The sequence below is a fragment of the Monopterus albus genome, unplaced genomic scaffold, assembly GCF_001952655.1.
Source record: "Monopterus albus unplaced genomic scaffold, M_albus_1.0 scaffold111.1, whole genome shotgun sequence".
NCBI classification, from domain to species: Eukaryota; Metazoa; Chordata; class Actinopteri; order Synbranchiformes; family Synbranchidae; genus Monopterus; species Monopterus albus.
Window position 1 is genome coordinate 44,785 of NW_018127991.1, and position 14,652 is coordinate 59,436.

At 40.0% G+C, this 14,652-nt stretch overlaps 1 long non-coding RNA gene across 1 annotated transcript; it reads right to left on the reverse strand.

Moving 5' to 3' along the window:
* Positions 1-1,686: 1,686 nt before the first annotated feature.
* On the reverse strand, positions 1,687-10,308 carry LOC109966463 (uncharacterized). The gene is made up of 4 exons (XR_002275772.1): positions 10,180-10,308; positions 4,289-4,412; positions 3,486-3,572; positions 1,687-1,722 (listed from the first exon to the last, which is right to left on the reverse strand). It is a non-coding gene; the product is annotated as an uncharacterized LOC109966463 (long non-coding RNA).
* Positions 10,309-14,652: the final 4,344 nt, after the last annotated feature.

Consider the following 14,652-nt stretch of genomic DNA (forward strand, 5'->3'; position numbering starts at 1 on the left):
TAACTCTATGTTTCTCCCTCTTCTGGAAATAGGTGTTAACTACAGCCATTTCCATCCTCTTAGCAAAGTCCACCACCATCTGTCCTTCTAGGTTCCTTCCCTTAACACCAAACCTGCCCATCACCTCCTCATCACCTTTGTTCCCCTCACCAACGTGCCTGTTTTGAAGTCTGCCCCAATCACCACTCTCTCCCCTCTGGGAATACTCTCCATCACCTCATCTAACTCACTCCAGAATCTCTCCTTCTCTTCTAACTCACACCCTACTTGTGGAGCATAACCACTGACTGCATTCAACATTACCCCTTCAATTTCCAACTTCAAACTGATCACCCTGTCTGACACTCTTTTCACCTCTAAGACATTCCTCACGAGCTCCTCCTTCAGGATCACTCCTACCCCATTTCTCTTCCTGTCCACACCATAATAAAACAGTTTGTGTCCCCCTCCAATACTTCGCACTTTGCTACCCTTCCACCTGGTCTCCTGCACACACCTCCTGTCTACCTTCCTTCACTCTATCATGTCCACAGCTCTTTACCTTTCTTTGTCATTGTGCCTATATTAAGAGTCCCTATTCTCAGACCTATACTCCTGCCTTTCCTCTTCTCTCTCTGAACCCTTCTACCTCCTCTCCTTCTTCAACCGACAGTCCAATTTCCGCCAGCACCCTGTAGGTCAACTGCTGCTGGTGGCAGTCGTTAACCTGGGCCTGAACCGAGCTGGTATGGAATTTACACTGATGATTCGAATGTTTAAATTTTCCACATTTACTTCGGATGCCCTTCCTGACACAACCTTCTATTTATCTGGGCTTGGGACTGGCACAGAAATCACTGGCTTGAAAGCCCTGTGGCTAGATTTAGCTAGCTGGCTAGCAGTGTGTTTCACTGATGTGTTTCAATCATTTTTGAATAACAGGAGGTCTACGCACAGCCAAAGATGCTTATCGAGGTTAGAGATTAACAGACATTCAGTGAGTAGAGGAAATTGATTGTTGGCTTTAGTCTCTGTTTTGGGGATTGTTGAAAAAACTATTAATGTAGAAAATGACCAGCCTTATCCTTTAACCATAACCACTCTTTGCCTAACACCTAACACTTACCCTGTCCCTAAACCAAGTCTAAAGTTTTGTGGCTTATGTTGTAGGGACTTGCTTGTTCCCACAATGATGTTCATTCTCCACAGTATGACTATAAACACATTTACATTCCAACAGCTTGAGTAGTACAAGGCACATTTGATCATGCAAATGGGTCCCTTGTGACAAATGAGATCAAGAACAACACAAAATGTGTCCTAAAATCCTTTATTAGGATCAGATCCGGATCATCTTTTAGGGTATGACAGTTATACTGTGCATCTTACCTTAACATTTCAGGGTTCTGTCTTCAAAACGCATTAAATGGGGTTATAAATGTTAACTTTAATTGACTGTCAGATCCAGAATCTGGATCAGATCCAGATGAAATTTGGTCTGGTGATAGGCATTGCCAAATTTCAAACTAAAAACGATTTTGATAACTTTTGATGGAAAAATGGGTGTTTTAAAATGTTGCCCCATGTTAAGCTGGTAATTTTTGTGATTTTTTTTTTTGTTATTTTTTTGTGACCTTGAGCTTTGACATTTTTCAGCCAAAATAATCATTTCTAGGGTTGGTCCCCAACAATGTCTGTACCAAGTATGCTGATGATCCATCCAGCCGTTTCTCTGTAATCCTGCTAAACACACACACACACACACACACACACACACACAGTGTTTTCATTCCTTGTGGTGACTCTACAATGACTTACATTCATTTCCTGTAGAGTTATCCTAACCATACCCACTACTTGCCTAACCAGTTCCACCTCATGTTACATAACGTCCACTCTGACATTATATATTAAATATGCCTATTTTATTGCACCAGTCAGTTGCCACTTAAGTTAATTAGCTATTAATCACTTTTGTTTCATTCTCTTATCTTGAATGAAAAAGTACCAGATGAAATGTTCATTCAGAATTGCTTTATGAAGTTTGTTTAGTTACTGAAAATAAATCAGTCATTCACGGCTGTGCCACATCTTTTAGACAAAATGTGGCAGCACCTTTAACCATACACGCTAAAGAAACTGATTCTGAAACTAACTCAAATAGCATTCGTAGACCCAAAGATGTCACAATCAACCTGTCTGAACTTCATATCAGGTAAGAATGAATAGTGCCTTAACACAACATTCACAATCAATGAAGTAAGACACATACCATCCCTATGACAATTACATAGGCTAACCATTAACTTGTCAACCACTGTGATTCCTATGTTTCAAATGATCAAGCGATGGAGTTCACTACGCAAGTGCCCAGGCAGACTTCAAGTGTCTGGTGAAGGAGTAACCGAGGGGTAAGCCAGTAAGAACCAGAGAGGTGGAGAGCAGTTCAATTTGGGAGATATTTTCAATGAATAATGGGCAACACCATCTCGAAATGCTACAGATCATTCAAGGTCTTCTACAGTATAGAGGACTCCTGCTTCTTGCTGATTAGATACTAAAAAAACATATATAATTCATACACCTACAAAGAAAAACTAGTTAGCACAGACAGATGCGATTCATGCTGACATGGTAATTTGATCTAACAGCATGGCCACTTCATGTTTTGTACTGAAACTCATACCACATTAGTCTGAGGTACAATGAACCCAAATGCATGACTAGCAGTATGATGGGTACAATCACTCAAAGGCTTTGGACTGTAGGAAACATTTTTAAGGATATCTGTTGACTGATTTAGTCAGCCTACAAAACTACTTTGGTTGCCTGCCTGTGTCAAGGTTCAGGTTGGGAAGGACCCAAATGCAGACAGACTGAGGAATAGTATGTAGTAGATTTTATATAATTAATACGGGACAGAGACAAATAACTCCCAGGGTTCAACCTGACAAGCATAACAAAGATGTCTACTGAAAATTACAGTGAGACAGCTCAGGCAGGGAGCAAAACAATAAACAAAACTAAAATCCAAAAACTGAAGGGAACGAACAAACAAAACCTAAACAGGATGACAGGTAGGTCCAAAGCCCATACGTGAGGCAGGAGAATGAATCTAAGAGTTACTAGGTGGAAAAAAAACAGGAGAGATATACAGAACAACAAATGATGTGGTGAGCAGATGAACCAGCAGCTAACTGGGGGAAGTGAGGAGAACATAAAGGCTAGAGACTTGGAGCCAACAAGCAACAGGTGAAGGCAATTAGTGATAATGAAGGACCAAAGTAAAGCTGAGAAAAGTGAGATGACACAAAACCCTTACAAAATAAGTACAAAACACGAAGCAAGTGCAAAACCCTAACACACTGGGGCTGAGCAAACATACAACAGGAGGCGGCCAAAATGATGAAATAAAAGCGGAGTCAGGAAAATAAAATAAATCAGGGAGGGTGAGTAGAGGTTTGATTTTGCAGATACTATACTTGAAGGCAAGACAGTTCAATTACCTTTAGCTGGAATTCTCAGGAGATGGACAAAAAGGTCCAACCACTGATTTCATGTGGAACTTGTGGACAGAAGGAGGGATACAGTATCTGTAACAATCAGGTAGAAGCTTTGCTAGACAGAAGGAAACTCACATCACAGAAAATAATGGAGCACCCCCTTTGATTTCCCCAAATTTATGACTGTATTTTAGGCTAAACTGTATTATTAAATGTCAGTGTCTTTATATAGTACAACATTTATTTGTATAGAAGGGTTTGCCATATGTTTTGAGAAAAAAAAGCAGTTGTGCAACAAACAAAAGTGTCACTGGACAACACAAGTCAGAACCAGCAAAATGAATAAAGGATTGACACTGATGCAATGATTTTGTCTAGTGGCTATAAACAAACTGCTCATTAAATCATTATTAATAGTGCAGCTTGCTTGTCAAGTTTACAAATGAAAGGAGAATGATAAATGCTGACAATGGAAACATGTTAAATGAAAAATATCATTTACTTGTGTGGAAGCCATGTGTATCTATTTATGTCAGTATGATGTGTTTTGATGGCATGGATATAGAAATTGGAAGTGGATTTATTAACAAAGTGGACAGGAGTAGTGGGGTGGACTGTGAGAGTTGTCCATTTTCAGACAAACATTGTACAATAGACTCCACTACATTAAATTGACAAATAGCCACTAGTTATTCCAATCATGTGTTTACTTACAAAATGTGGTAGCTTTTATTATGATAAGTGTCCAACTACACATTTATCCACCCATCAGTACTTTAAGCAATTAGCAGTTATAATTAGCCTACCCAATGCATGCTGCAATCTGGCCGGAAAAGGGTCTAGACTGGAAGACTTGGAGAGCGGGGGGTGGCTAACGCCAACCTGGCTCTGTCCTTGTTGCCTTGAAAATTTTTGTGATGACAAGAAATCCTGCACAGATTGAGAACAGGGTGGATGGAAGGGACAAGAAAACACGAGACATTAATACGAGGAATTACTGATGCTACTACTCACAATTTGGTGTCTGTTAACCATAACTACGATTATTCTATAAACATAACCTACTAGTTATTTTATGACAAAGATCTTCTAACCTTAATGAAGTGGGCATTTTATCCCCAAAATTTCCAGATTTACCCAACCCTAACTAAACTTTATTTGTAGTCATATCAGATCTGAAAACGTTTTATTTTTCACCAGTGATTTGAAACCGTTGTGGAAGACACTGACAAATTATGCCAGATCACACTTCCCTTCAGTCCATTCCCTGCACATTACAGCCCAGTGTTGACACAAAATTGCTGTATGGGTGCGGATGGTGAAAAATATATTTGCACCCAAGAAATTCCCCAAACGAGGTCATTACATTTGATCTGACTAGCAGTAAAATAAGACTCACCTGGAGACATATTCAACCCCTGACTTTATTTTAAATGTGCTGCTTGTTTGAGTTCCGGTGCCAACCATGATCAAATTCAAGGACCTTTGTCCTTAGATTACTTCTAAAATGAATGCATATCAGTTATGTCTTAATAGAGGAATATAACAACAAAATCATATTTTTCCTTTTGGTATTTTTCACCATTGAAGATTGTCTGAATTGGCTGAAAATACAGTCCATGTCTAATGTCTTTTTGACATTTACTTCCAGATAGTGTGCATTAGTGTTTATATGAGCCACAGCAATTATGATTATTATATGCTTGAAACGCATGATGACTAAAAGCTTATCAATACTGAAAATGATAATGTCTCTCATTTTGCATGGTAAATGAATATATTCCAGTTTTATGGGAGAAGAATTTACATCCCCTTTAAACAAAAAAGTAATGATATTGGTGCAGCCACTTTAAACCCCTGTGATTTTTTAAGGAATGCATCATATAGCACAGTGTGGATATTAATCTTTATGTCTTAAAAAGCTAAGCACTGTGTGGAGTTGTGGTTCTGACCTTGTGTTTGGCGGTAAAGCACACAAAGGACTGAGCTGCTGACAACTTTGCTGCCTTTAGGTTATGGTGACATGTCAAATCTCAGCACATTTGTTTGACAAAACTCAAATCCCTATCTCAAGTGGTCTGATGTTTTTAATGTCCTGTTTAAGACTGAGGCAAAAAGATTACCAATATGAGGTTAAGTACTTTAAAAAGTACTTATTGTATTAAGTACAGTTTATGCAAAGAGCGTGTTCTTCCAAGCAGTGGCTTTGAACCTAGCCTTTAGAGTTCATAGCCAAAGTTTAACCAGATATAGGCAACATTAAGATTTCCACGCACTGGGTCTGGACATTCAACATTTTTTAAAATTTGTTTACAAGTTGTTCTTAAGAAAAGTCTACAGTACATCTGATTCATAAGTGACTTCTTAAACCACAGAATTGTTCACACCTGTGTTCTTATATTTATGAATCCCATGTGTTCGTAAATTGAAAAGTATGCACCAGTCATTCCAATTAGCATAGGCTAACGCCCAGCCAATGAAGGAAAAGGGCATGAGACTGTGGGGCCTGAGCACACAAGAATCTTGCACAGAAATGGAAAAGAGAAGCTGAGAAAGCCAGGCATGAAAATCTAACAGTGGAGCAATGAACTCCAAACCAAAGAAAGATGCGAATAGTTATGAAGTGGAGAACAACTGTCAGCAAGGCTGTAAAAACGGGCCTGAAAAAGCACCAAGATACAGAGAAGGCAGAGGAGAATGAGGAAGTTCCAGGGGAGGTTGGAGAAGACAAAGGAATTATTAAAATGCTGTGGCAGAATGCTTAGAAAAATTAAGCTTTTAATAAGTAAAGATAATCATAAGATGATTTATATGTGTGTTTGTTGAAATAATCAGTGGATGTGTAAGAATAAAATGTGAAATGATTGTATTAAAAGAATGGGGGAAAGTGATTTACATCTCACAGGGTAAAAAATGCAAGAATCATAAAGAAGAGGAAGTAGCGCTGCCATATTTAATAGCATCAGTTGTGGATATAAAATAAGAAAAGTGACGCATGGGCCGCTCTTACTCATTCAGTGAACACAATAAAGAGAAGGGCACACAACTGAATTAAAGATGGTTAGATGAGGGCTGGACCAGATTTATCTGAGTTGGATCAGTGCATCAGAGCCATACACAGCTCTCTCAGGTGCCATCATCTGAGCGGACCACCATGTGTGCACTCAGGTCCCTTCAACTGGCCCAAGTCTGATCCCAGATGCAGTGCTGGACAACTAAATGCTTACACACTGGACAAAATAATACTGCCAACCCCGTGTTTAAAAGACAGCCCTCTCTACCTCCTCAGCCCCAGCTGTAACAGTATATTTACTTTTTATCAAATACATGGCCAGACAAGCACTAAACATAACTTGTAAAACATGTAAACATATTAACACAGTATGTTCTATTTGTTGTCATTGCTTCACCTTTTTAATCTACTTCTTTTCCACTCTCTAGCTGTTCTCTCCAGTAACATGACATAGTATGTACACAGTTTAATAGCTTTTGGACACTTGCTCCTCCCATTACTCTGACAAACCTAAGAAAACAAATGAAAGCATACAACCAATGCATACATTTTGTTTACTGATTTGCCAATATTGTAATGCTGTCAAAGTCACTGAATAGAATTTAAAGATGGTAAGTAAACAAGCCAGTTGCTGAGAGAAAAACATCCCCTCTGTTAATTTTTTCCCCCTTTGTTAAAGAGAAATAGGCAGTGGTTAGGGAGAACCATGAAAAGATGAACATGTAGGCCTACTTGCACTCCTAATCTGTACTACAACCTTAACACATTAATTTAGACCTTGAAAGTTTAAAAGCTTCTGAAAAAAGTGCCTTATGAAAAGTTAATTAAAAAGACAAATGGCACTTTGGTTTGTCTGTAGCCACTTCAGACAACGCAGAATGACAAGAAATTTCCCAGCACAAAAGAACAGGCCCTGTTGGTGATGGAGGGCAAAATAAGACAAGCTGAAATGTAAATCTCAGTCATCTGGTCTCCCCAGTTGGGTCTTTGACTAAAAAGTTGTTTTGTTTTTTTTTTTTTACTGGCTGCTGCCCAAATTATAATTAGGGTTACCCTAATAAGGGTGACATTAGGGTTAAAAGGTAAATATTGCAATGCCACTGAATGTATTCTGAGCTTGAAAGGAACGTTTAATAACTGGCCATTTTGGTATAAATAGATACAGCCCCAAGTCTTTTACAAAACAGGAATCGATGCAAAATGATAATCAAATTTAAGAACTGACAAAGATGATTACTCTAAAGGATATTTTAAAAATTGGCTGGAGCCAATCCCAGGTGACACTGGAACCCCGCCTTTCACCCTGGACAGGTCAGTTTATCACAGGGCTGACATTAAAGATTATATACACATTTCAAAATATATAATAAACTAGACTGCACTCAGATAATGCAAACATCCACCAATGGGCAACTCAGTTTCCTCAATGCCATAAGAGCAATATTCCCATGATAGTTTGACTCCATAATATGACCATGAAGACATACTGCTGGGGTTTGGAACGAGGCTGATATCATTATGAGTTTGACAGTTATTCAAAAGAAAATGATAGACATGACAGACATTGGTTGGCTTAGAAGTAAAACGAGGACTTCTGTGAGTGGACCGCTGGCAAAGTGGTGAAGGTGTCACATTTCTGCAAGTTTGTGTTCTGCTTGTTCAACAGCTGTTTGATAGACTGCTCATACAAGCCCCTTAGACACTGCCTTTTCAAGGTGAGATTGGTGCACCTCTATTCCATCTCATTTTCTGTGTGCAAGGTGCAAACCTGGAATGGTGGGCCATTTTAGTTCCACCTCTGGTCCACCTTGGGAGGTAGTACCAGAGGCAAAACAAAGGGGAGACACAATCTGTATAGAAAGGGTGAGCTGGCAGTGTGGGACCAAGTGGTACATTTGTGACATATGTGTGCAACACTATCACCCGCGACTGAAGTCTGCACACCTCTCTGCCTCAAGCTGTTCTCAGCTTCTCTTTATAGGTCAAAGCATTCCTGATGTCATGAACATGTTGATTGCAGTTACTCATGACATTCGCACACACTGACCAATTTTGCACGAAGTGGAAAAAAGTGCTTGAAGAGCCAGCAAAGCTACATCTGCACTTCTCTCCTGCCATTGTTTTGGTTTGTAGACCGGCAGCGCAAAATTTACATCAGTTGACACAGAGCAACATAATGTCTCGTCTCTGGTGTGGAATGCTTTCTTAATTCACAGGCTGGCTCACAATTACACTGCCCTTAGCTTGATTTGGATGAACAGCACAAAGGTGGGATATCGGCAATCCTTTGGAATGGCAATAGTGCGGGAAAGTATGCAAGTGTAAAAGTGGTTACAGTCTGATATTGTTGCCAATTATTGCACTGTGGAGTGATCCTTCATGTCCTCTTCTCAGCTGTGTGTGCGTGTGTGAGAAAGGAGGGCAGTCCCTCATTCCTCTAAACAGAGGCCGACCAAAAAATAAAAAAACAAAAAAAAAAAAAACAAAACAGTGGAAAAGCAAAGTAGGACGGTCCACGTCAACCTGTGAAATTATGGCCAGGTGACATAAGAGAAGCACGGGGTGTACGGCTCATTAGGTTCTGACAGTGAAAACAGCTACAGTGTGCAGCAGGAACACCGTGTCCTCACTGACAGACTACTGTGCCCTGAACAAGATGTAGCTGCTTGCCAGTAATGCTAGTTTGGTCAGATACATGTATTTGCATCTCTGAAAACATCAGAACAAATTCTAAACTGGCATTATTTGGATAGACTGAGCATATATTCTCAATCCAAGTGGTTACTTGGACACCTGAAAAAATGTCAAAGCTTAATAAAATATCATAATACCAGGCCTATGGATGGAAATGATAACAGCGTTGAGCCTGGCTCAGTATCTGACCTGTCTATTTGAGATCAAGATACTGCAATACCAATGAGCTCTTGCCCGGCTATTGCTGCATCTTTCTCCAGCTGTGGGCTGTCGCCTCACTGGGCTGTACTGAGTGACAGCACTTGGTTTCCACTGACAATGAACAGGCAGCTGTCACTAAACCAAGGATCTGTATGTGCTTGGAGTGCTCAGCAGAACAGCTGCACCCTTTGGCCACAAGGGGGATCGTATACAGTCAGCAGACTTTGCAGCACTGTCAGTGGTTAATAGTTTTTGAAACAGTCATATCTAAATTATATGACATGATCAGCACCCAAATCTAAGCAACTGTTCCATGGGCCATACCCTACCTCTCTAAAAATGTAATCAAAGTTCATTATTTTTTTTAGTTTTGCTGCTAACAAGCGAAACAACATATACTGGCAAAAACATTATCCCCACCCTTGGCTGAGGTAATAACTGTAAATATGTATTAAATTCATCTTCTGAATCGGCTACTGAACAGATGACATGAACATCTTATGAAGAATTAGATCTAAAAACATCTCTTACCAGAGAACAAATATAGATTTCTTCAATGGAACATGCCAAATTTCACACACGGTAGGACCCAAAATGCAGGTACAAACTCTGGTTCTAACAGTTTATCAGTCTTTATTTAAAATAAGTAAAGTACTGGGCACACTACCTAACAGGACAGAACTAAAGATTAATAGAATAGTCAGGGAGCCAAAAACTAAACTCTGGTAACAAACTCAGAATGACAAACATACAGAATCTAAAACCGAGGCAGCAGAACATCAAACTCACAAGTGTCCAGGAACAGAAAATGAACACAAAGGAACCAACCAGGTGTGGCTATCAGGGAGGGCGCACAGGAGACAGGAACAAGCGAGGCATGGAGATTAGTGACCAGACTGATGGAAGGCAGGAGGATATATAGACTGAAGACCAGGAGGTAACAAGCAGCAGGTGGAAGCAATGAATGGTGGTTGTGATCAGAGTAAAGCTGGGGAAAGTGAGGTGATATAGGACAGGAAACTAACCAAAATAAAAGCACCACACAGGAAGCCAGTCCACAAACCATAACAGAATAACCATTGAATAACCAGTTTAGACATAATTCCTTAATGCAGACTCTTCTAGTATGTCAAACATGTGAAGAATAGAAAACATACAATCAGTTAATCAGTCGTAAACTTTTTTGCCAGGTATGTTAAAATACAAGGAATTTGACTCTAGATGAATGGCCCCTGATGTGCACCAAATAAATCAAAATAAAAAACAGAATAACATATTTAAAAAAAAAATAAGACAAACATATTTTTAAATATGTACATATGTATATACAAGTTAAAAATGAGTTATTTGGTATGTACAATAATTACATGTATAAGTTATTGCACTGCGGTGTTTGCTATATATACAAATGGGTTAACTGTTCATCAGAGTGATGGTCCGGGGGAAGAAACTGGCCTTGAGTCTGGTTGTTCTGACCTACAATGACCTGTAGCACCGTTCAGAGTGGAGGAGTTCAAACAGTTTGTGTCCAGGGTGTGAGGGGTCTGCAGAAATCTTCTTTGCCCTCCTTTTGACCATGAGGTGTAATAAAACAAACTTTCTCAGAGCAGCAAAAGCACAGTTGTAACTAATAATATTCACCAGTCAACCACCTCCCAAATATTGTTTGGATTCCCCTTGTGCCACTACAACAGCTCTTATCTGTGAGGCATGGACCTCTTAGATCTCTAAAGCTGTGCTCTGGTATCTGGCACCAAGACGTCAGCAGCAGAGCCTTTAAGTCCTGTAAGTTGTGAGCTGGGGTCTGCATGGATTGGACTTGTTTGTCCAGCACATCCCACACATGGTCAACCAGTTGGGGTGAGTGGATAGAGGAGGGAGAAAAGAAAAGTAACAAGACACAACAAACAATCAAACACTGGGCAGGTTGATGTGGCAGGTGACTGCTCATCAGAAATATACAGCTCCAGAGCCAGGGCTACCTGCAGAAAGGTACAGGGAGTGAGACGACACACTATGGGAGAAAGGAGACATACAGTGACATGTAATGGTGGCATATAGATGCGTGGAGAGAGAGGAGAGAGAAGGAGGTCAGCACAGCACCTGGGGGGGGGGGGTTGCCCCACCAGACTATGCCTATAGCAGTATAACTAAGGGAAGGCTCAGGGTCATCAACACAGTGTTTAAGGGCAGAGCAAGTTCTGGATGTCTAAACATTGCATATGCACTGCATGTGTCTATCTACTGTCTTGTCCCATTAGCAAAACAACAAAAAGATGACCCAATAAACTAGAAGCATCCTCAGTGCAAGAAGGAGCACTATCATAGGTTGTTTCTCTCCACAGCTATTAGACTGTATAATACATCACTGTAGTGATACATGAGGTATAGTTATAAGGGGACTGTGAAGCAGTCAACTGACTGTGTTATGCTCATATATTTCAATGGTAATGCACCATAAATATGCATACATGTAATACAGTATTTTATTTTATTTTTTATTTCTTTACTTGGTTATAGTTTGTTTGTCTTCATATTTTTTGCGATGTGTGTGTTGTTGTTGTTGTTTGGTGCTTGTCTTTTCCTTTGTTGCTGCTGGGGCACAGGAATTTCCTCACTGTGGGATTAATAAAGTATTATCTTTTATCTTATCTCATTTTATCTTATCTGTTACCCAAAACATGTTTGTTTTTTTTTAAGCCCTGGACAAACACTTTAATAATCATATCTGTTTTCCAACCCTTGCAATAAATACAGCACTGATACTGATGCGAAGTTTAGAGAAAGAACCCATGGTCATGATAAAAGATGTAAAAGTAAACCCACTACTTATATAAGATGATGAATCAGAACATAGAAACCCACCACTGTAATCAAGATACAGAATTTGTATGACGATGGGAAAGCTAAAATGGAGAAGGCGTTGGGACAGACAAACACGACTGGCCTCACTGGAGACTACTGGACTTCTATCAGTAATCAGTTACTTTGGGGTTCCTTTAAGGTACATTTAGGACAGATTTTTTTAAATGTGCAATTAATTTGCAATTAATTATGAATTAACTATGTACAATCGTGCAATTAATTGCAAATATATATTTTACAGAGATTGACAGCACTAATGCTTATTATTGAGATCATAGTTAAAGGTGGTGTTGTACTGGACTACATTATATTTAGAGGTGTCTCTATATTCTTGTCCTCCCCAACACCACCTTTAACTATGACTTCAGTAATAAACATATCATTGAATTTATACATTTATGACAGTTTCACCAAAAACTGAGACATTTTGAGCTTATAAACACAGATGTTAAGGTGGAAGGGTTGTTACATTGAATTGCATACGATTGTACAGGCGTGCCTAATAAAGTGGCCAGTGAGCGTGTGTGTGCCTTTGTATTACTTACATTATGGGGACTGAAACCTGTTAACACACTTACATTGTGGGGATTCAACCACAAGGAAATCACTGAATTTTAGGATGGCAACATGGTTTAAGGTTAGGGTCAGGGTTAGGTGTTAGGCAAGCAGTGGTTATGGTTAAGGTTAGGATAAGTCTATAGGAAATTAATGTAAGTCAATGTAAAGTCCCCACAAGGAATGAAAACAACATATGTGTGTGTCGGTGTGTATAGCCCAGTAGCCCACTTATCATCAGATTGTCCTGGTTCCCCAACATCTGATACAAACCTTGCTGACCCGGGCATCATCTGAGCAGGCATGGGCCTGTTAGTTTCTGTCTCTCTCATATTGGAGGTAGGCAGGGTCAAGCATAATGAGGTCTGGCCTCACTTGGGTATCTATTTATCTATCTATCTCTCTCTTTATATATATATATACTCTATATACAGTATATACTAGTGCACCCACTTCCCCAGCCAGTAAACAGTCCCATAAATATCTTAAAACAGCTAGTAAATCAAAGAATCTGAGGTGCCTTATCCTCTCACTTCCAGCAATAACTGATAGCTAAACAAATCAATACGCCTTCATTTTAGCACTGTTTCCTAGCCAAGTAACTTCTCTCTCCCACAGCTTCTTTCTTAGAGCAAACCTAGCAATGCAAGAAGCCCATTTCCTCCTGAACTGCCTTGCTTGGCACAAACATAGAAAAATGGAGTGGAAGGCTTTGAACTGATTATGTAAGTGCACAGGGCTGAGCTGCAGTGCAGATGCACACATACTCACAACCTACATACAGAACTGAAAGAGCGTTTGTGTGTGTGTACGTACTCTGCTCTGATGAGGAAGAAACTTCAGAGAATTGAGATGGGATGAAATGAGAATGTGCAAAAAAGAATATTCTCTCCCTGTTTTATGAAGCTGTATGAATTCAAGTAGTTTGGGGTGTAATCCATCCATTATCTATAGTGCTCATTCTGTAGAGCGTTGTGGGAGGGCTGGAGCCAATCCCAGCTGGCAATGGGAGAAAGGCAGAGTACACCCTGGACAGATCGCTAGTCTATCACAGGGCTAACACACAGAGACAACCACTCATACCTATGGCCAATTTAGAGTCACTAGCCATTGTAACCATCATCTCTTTGGATTGTTTGAGGAAGCTGGAGTACCTGGACGAAACACACACAGCCATGTGGAGAACATGCAAACTCCACACACAAAAGCCCGGGTTGGTTGGTAGGTTTCAAGGTAAAAGATCAAAGTGTTTATTTGTCATATGCACAGTTAGGAAACGTGTTTCCCTGTGCAATGAAATTCTTACTTTGCTGTCCACATGAATGCCACATAATACAGGTGAAATATAAAGTAGATGAGTAGTAACACAAAATTAAATAGGCAGTAAAATCACAAATCTAAGGCACTTTAAAGCAGCAAGTGAAGGAAGCAAATAAAATACAAGAACACAATATAATGCAGAGAGAATATATGCTACGTGGGAGGTGTGAAGTGCAAATACTCAGCAGTGAGTGTACAATTGTGCATGTGCAAAATGAGTATGTAAACAGTACAGATGGAATTACATGAGGTAGATCCTGAGTCAGCTGTTCAGGGGTTTGATGGCAGAGGGAAAGAAAGAGTTTTTCACTCTAGAAATCCTGCATTTCACACTTCTGAACCTCTGACTGGAGGGCAGGGGTATGAACAGTCCGTGCTGGGGGTGGGAGCCTTGAGGATGGAGGCAGCTTTCCTACACACCCTGCGGTGGTAAATTCTCTGCAGAGAGGGCAGTGGAGTCCTGGTGATCTTCTCCACAGTCTTTACCACTCTCTGCAGGCGCTTGCGGTCCATAGCAGTAGT